The sequence below is a fragment of the Hordeum vulgare genome, chromosome 7H, assembly GCF_904849725.1.
Source record: "Hordeum vulgare subsp. vulgare chromosome 7H, MorexV3_pseudomolecules_assembly, whole genome shotgun sequence".
NCBI classification, from domain to species: Eukaryota; Viridiplantae; Streptophyta; class Magnoliopsida; order Poales; family Poaceae; genus Hordeum; species Hordeum vulgare.
The window spans coordinates 177,273,207-177,280,229 of record NC_058524.1 but is presented as its reverse complement, the minus strand read 5'-3'; positions in this window follow the sequence as shown (position 1 = coordinate 177,280,229).

Here is a 7,023-nt window from a genome sequence, read left to right as displayed (position 1 = left end):
CTCTTAATTCTTGTACTCGTAAGTTTAGCCACCAAATATATGCTTAGCCGCTGCCGCAACCTCACCACTTAACCATACCTCACCCATTAAGCTTTGCTAGTCTTGATTCCTTTGGAAATGAGATTGTTGAGTTCCCTGTGGCTCATAGATTACTACAACACCAGTTGTAGGTACATGTAAAGGTTACTTGACGCGAGCGCATTCATTGTTCATTTGGAGTTGCTTCTTCTTCTTCTTCTTCATCGATCTAGGATGGGTTCCAGGCCGGCAGCCTGGGATAGCAAGGATGGATGTCGTTTCTTTTCTCGTTTGATTTCGTCTGTAGTCAGACCCTGCTCTTCTTCATGATGTTTATGTATTGTACTGATGTGACTCTCATGTAGCGTGTGTCGAGTGTAAGCCAATTCTATATATATCTCATCTTTTCAGTACATGTACTTGTAACGATATCCATTCTTGCGAAACGACGAGATGCGCTTCTATCCCTGATGAGGCCCTCGTGCCAAATTGAGGATAGGATCGCATCTTGGGCGTGACACATAGTTAGTACCTAGATGGCTATCTCTCTCTCTATGTTCTTCATTACCAAGATCACCACGATTCTCGCGGTGATATATCCTATGTAATCACTTTTGTGCGATGTGTTTGTTGAGATTCGACTAATTGTGGGATATGTTCAGATTATACATGAATAATATTTGAGTCTTCTCTGAATTCTTATATGCATGATTGTTCTAGCTTCGTAGTTCTCTTTGATCTATCAGTTTGGTTTGGCCAACTAGATTGATTTATCTTCGGTGGGAGAGGTGCGTTGTAGTGGGTTCAATCTTGCGGTGCTCAATCCCAGTGACAGAAAGGGACATGACATGTATTGTATTGCTGTCATTAAGGGTAAAACGATGGGGTTCATTCGTATTAATTGTATTTACTTTGTCTACATCATGTCATCACCCTCCAAGCATAACTCCGTTTTACTTAATACTCTAGATGCATGCTAGATAGTGGTCGATGGGTGGAGTAATAGTAGTAGATGTAGGCAGGAGTCAGTTTACTTGTTTATGGACGTGATGCCTATATACATGATCATTGCCATGAATAAATATTGCATAATTATGCTCTTCTCTATAAATTGTCCAATAGTGTCTACCCACCAAGCCTCTAGTGAAAACTATGGCCCCAGGGTCTCTTCACAAATATATTTACAAAAACTCTAAATACCTTGCTGCCATTATTTACTTTATTTTTATTTTAAGTTTATATTTGTCAAACTATCTATATATCACTACTTATTGCTTGCAAGTAACGAGTTCAAGTGGATTGACAACCCTCTTGCCTGCGTTGGGTGCAAGTGTGTGCTCTTTTGTGTGTAGGCGTTAAACTCGAGAAATTGCGTGGTCCTCTTATTGGTTCGGTAACCTTGGTTCTCACTAAGGGAAATACTTACCTCTATTGTGCTGTAGCATCCCCTCCTCTTTGGGGGAAATCCTAACACAATTTACAAGTATCAGGAATGATTTCTAACGCCGTTGCGGGGGAGTATCACCAAATTCCTATCAAGTATCTTCTCACAAATTATCATTCACTTATTGTACTTTTTATTTGCTGTTATATTTCACTTGCTATAAAAATAAAAAATATAAAAATATTTATCTTTGCTAGTTTGCTTGTTTGCTTGCAATAATCATGTCATCACATAGAAACATAAGGTAAAGACTTATGGATCCATTTAAAGTTTTCTACTTGGATAATCTTTGATCCATTTTTTCTCGTGCTGAAACCCCAACTAGCTATCTTAGTTGAGGGGAAATCATTAGATGAGCATGCATATTTTGTGCGTCACCGGTTGTCTCGAAAAGGGAGACTCTTATGGAATCTAACAAATGGTTTGCTATGCTATGCTAGGAATCTGTGTGAAACATATGATTTTACTTGTTGCTCCGAGAACTCCATAAAACACGTTCCCTACCTATGCGAGTTTAATGATAATGAAATGTTATCTTCTTATGCCAAGGGTGTTTATAGTTACTATGATATCGAACAACATGAAGAATTTGTTGCTTTTAAGGGTGCCTGTGAAGTTGCTTCTTTGATTAAAAAGTATGATGCTATTCTCAACAAATTTGAATTTTTTGCCATACTTAAATATTTCTATGAAAACTATGCTGATAATACCAATGTTGATGAATTTATTGGGAGGATGTCCGCTGCTTTGGAAGAGAATGGTATTATGCAGGAATCTATAGATTATGATTCTGTGGATTCGCTTGTAATATCCCTTTTCATTGAATGTGATGCTTGTTATGCTTATGGCCATGATGCCAATATTAATGATGCTTATTAGGATGTGCTTGCTATTATGTTAAATATGAAATTATGATGTTGCGCCCACACTTGATGTTGCACCCACAATATTAATGGGATTATACATTTACCATTTCACATGATGATTTTGTCATGTCTAGTATTTATTATAATGATAGTGATTAGAGTGATTATCATGCTATCAATATGAAAAGTGGATTTGGAAGAGTGTCGACTTTAGAAAATTCCACTACCTTGGGGAACAATCAATCTTACGAAGTTTTCGATAAAAGTGGGTTTGGAGAGGTCATGACTTTAGTTAATGTTAATCTCACTATCTTGGAAGATTATAATTTTTTTATGCATGTATATCATGAATATCCTATTTTATATGATAGCTATATTGTTGAATTTGATTATGATCCTACATGTAATTATTATGAGAGAGGAAAATATGGTTGTAGAAACTTTCATGTTATTCAATAACTCTCTTGATGTTGAAATAATTAATGCTTCATTCTTCCTATTTGCATATGCTAGATATTATTTGTATCGATAAGTTGTTTTTATATAAAATGCATATGAATAGGAAGAGAACTAGACTTAAATGTGTTAACTACATGCTATATGATGCTCTCTTTGTGCTTCTATTCTTGTATTTTATGTGAGCATCTTTATTATCACAAGCCTATCTTAATGGCTATAAAGAAAGAGCTTGCTAGGAGACAACCAAATACTTTATGTTATTTTGAGTTAACATGATTATTGTTACTGTAATGATTGTGTTTTTATGTTTAAGTTAGTGTTTGTGCCAAGTAAATCCTTTGGGATGATTTGGATGATAAGTAAAATTGATACGGTGCAAAAACAGAAACTTTTACATCTAGTGAAGAATTCCTGTGATTTTATGAAAAAGTATTTTTGATCTGATTTTTTACATGGTATCGGTATACAAATTCCCGAGGCTTTCCTAATATTTCATAATTTTTAGAGTTATATAAGTATGATTTTTTTGCATATCACTACAGGTGTTCTGTTTTAGATAGATTCTGCTTTGGCTTGCATGGATTTCTTGTTTTGATGATGCTATGGATTATATCGGGGGATAGAAGACATGGAGAAGTTAGAATATAGTATGTTATGCAATAATTAAATATGAATATATTAATAACAGTACCTAAAGTTTATGGTTTGCCTATCGTACAAACGGACCTCACGAGTTTTCTCTTGAGTTTTGTGTGCTGAAGTTTTCAAGTTTTGGGTAAGATCACGATGAATGAAGGAATAAGGAGCGGAAAAGAGCCTAAGCTTGGGGATGCACAAGGAACCCCAAGGTAAATTCTAGGAAGACTCAAGCGTCTATGCTTGGCGATTCCCCGAAAGACATCCCCTCTTTCGTATCAATCCATCGGTATGTCACTTGAAGCTACATTTTTATTCATCACATAATATGTGTTTTGCTTGAAGAGTCACGTGTTATAGTTTGCTTTAGTTTTAGTTTTACACAACATTGTTTGCTGGACACACCAACTTGAGAGAGAAAAATGTGCACCACGATTTGTTAGAATACTCTATCACTATGTGCTTCACTTATATCTTTTCAGCTGAGCAGTTCCTGTAGTACTCCACTTATATTTGTATGAAAGTTTAGTAAGTAGTGAAGATAATTTTCATGGGTTATAAGACTAGTCCAAAAATAATAGGTATCCATGGAGTGCATAAGCAAAACCTTATGTAGCACATAAAAGAGAAATTGTGGGTTAATGATATTGATGTGGTAATATGAAAGGGCATGAGTGCATGGTTGTCGGTTAGTAGTAATAACGACACTTTAAGGGTGTTAACTTGTTGTTCATCTAAATATTGGTTATGGCATGGTGATGATGTGTGAGCATTCTTATTCCTCGTTGAAATCCTAGTGTTGTTCACGTCTGGGGCGCGCGATGATTAACTCCTACCAATCTCCTCCCTAGGGGTATGCGAGTAATACTTTGCTTCGAGGGAGCTAATAAAGCTTTGCAATAAGTATGTGAGTTCTTTATGACTAATGTGAATACATGGATGTATGCACTATCACCTCCTCATATTTGCTAGCCTCTTCGCTACCGTGCATTGCCCATTCTCACCTCGAGGATCGGTGCAAACTTTGTCGGTGCATCCAAACCCTATGATCTGATACGCTATGTTACACATACGCCACCTTATATCTTCCTCAAAACAGCCACCATACCTACCTATCATGTAATTTCCATAGTCATTCTAAGATATATTAGCATCCAACTTCTACCATTACATCTCATGACTTGTGTGTTCATAGTCATATTGCTTTGCATGATCATGTAGCTGACATAATATTTGTGGCAAAGCCAACGTTCATCATTGTTAACATGTTACGCTAGACCATTGCACATCATGGTACTCTACTAGAGGCATTCATATAGAGTCATCTTGTTTAGTAGTTTTTCTTATCGAGTTGTAAGTAAATAGAAGTGTGATGTTTATCATTATTAGAGCACTACCTCAGGGAAGAAAGGATGATGGAGATAATGATGCCCTCACAAGTCAGGATGAGACTCCGAATAGAAAATATAGAAAAAAGAAGGAAAGAAAGAAGGAAAAATAAAAAGAAAGAAAAATAAAGAAAGAGAGAAAAAGAAAGAAAGAAAGAAAAAAAATGAGAGAAACGAGAGAAGGGACAGTGCTAATACCTCTTTTTCCACACTTGTGCTTCAAAGTAGCACCATATTTTTCATATAGAGAGTCTCATGTTTTGTCATTTTCATATGCTAGTGGTAATTTTTCATTATAGAACTTGGATTGTATATTCCGATGACGGGCTTCCTCAAACACCCAAGGTCTTCATGAGTAAGCAAGTTGGATGCGCACCCACTTAGCTTCAGTCGAACTTGCATACACTTATAGCTCTAGTGCATTCGTTGCATGGCAATCCCTACTCCTCGCATTGATATAGATTGATGGGCATCTCCATAGCCCGTTGATCCGCCTAGTTGATGCGAGACTTTCTTCTCCACTTTTACCCCTTTGAAACCTACCACATATTCTATTCCACCTATATGTTATGTCCATGGTTCATGCTCATGTATTGAGTGAGGTATAAAATGTTGAAGTGCGTTAAAATGTACGATCCAATTGCTTGGCTTAACACTGTGGTGCTTGACATTTGTATTTATGTGGTGAAGATGGAGCCATGCCATGCTAATATGATAAAATGAATGGGAGGTAAACATTCTTTAAGGATCGTATATTTCGAAACTCGATGATTGTGTTACTTATGTTTATGGATATTATTACGTTGATGTTTGGTGATTCATAGTTTCTCAATGATCATACCTGAAAAATATTACATGTAGGGTAGCATGTCACATCAAAAATTCTTCTTCTATCATTTACCTACTCGAGGACGAGAAGGAATTAGGCTTGGGGATGCTCATACGTCTCCAATGTATCTATAATTTTTTATTATTCCATGCTATTATATTATTATTCTAGGATACTTTTTAAGAATTTACTTGTTGTTTTATATTATTTTTTAGCACTAAACTATTAACCCAGTGTCAGTGCTAGTTGTTGTTTTCTGCATGTTTTAAGCCTTTCAGGAATATTGTACCAAATGAAGTCCAAATACCCCGAAACTTTTTGATGCTTTTTTCTGGACAAACATAAGAACTAGAAGCTTCAAAAGAAGACCGAAGGGCACACGAGGTGCCTCTAATCCAAAAGGGCGCGCCCAGGGGGGTGGCCGTACCTTGATGGCTTGGGGCCACCTCCCAGCTCCTCTGGCCCTGATCTCTTCACTATAAATTCACATATTTGGGGAAAACCCTAGAGAGACTCCCAAAACACTTTTTTGCCACCACAAGTCTTTATTCTGCTGTGAGCCCATATGGAGCCCTATTCCGGTGCTTTGCGAGAGGGGGTGGGGGTCTATCATGAAGGGCCTCTACATCAACCTTGCTGCTCCCATGGTGATGTGTGAGTAGTTCACCACAGACCTATGGGTCCGTAGTTAGTACCTAGATGGCTATCTCTCTCTATTGTCTTCATTGCCAAGATCACCGCGATTCCCCCGATGATCTATCCTATGTAATCACTTTTGTGCATGTTTTTTTTGGATCCGATTAATTGTGGGCCTATGTTCTAATTATTCATGAATAATATTTGAGCCTGCTCTGAATTCTTATATGCATGATTGTTATAGCTTCACAGTTCTCTCTGATCTATCTGTTTGGTTTGGCCAACTAGATTGATTTATCTTCAGTGGGAAAGGTGCGTTGTAGTGGGTTCAATCTTGCGGTGCTCAATCCCAATGAGACAAAGGGACATGACATGTATTGTATTGTTTCCATTAAGGGTAAAACAATGGGTTTCATTCATATTAATTGGATTTACGTTGTCTACATCATGTCATCATCCTTCACGCATTACTCTGTTTTACTTAATACTTTAGATGCATGCTGGTTATCGGCCGATGGGTGGAGTAATAGTAGTACATGTAGGTAGAAGTCGGTCTACTCGCTTATGGATGTGATGCCCATTAAAAGGACGTGAATGTCGCCTATAGGGGGTGAATAGGCGCTTTAAAACAATTATGGTTTAGGATTGAACAAATGCGGAATAAAACTAACATTTAATTAGTCAAGCATAAAACCTAAAGCAACTAGGCTCACCTATGTGCACCAACAACTTATGCTAAGCAAGATA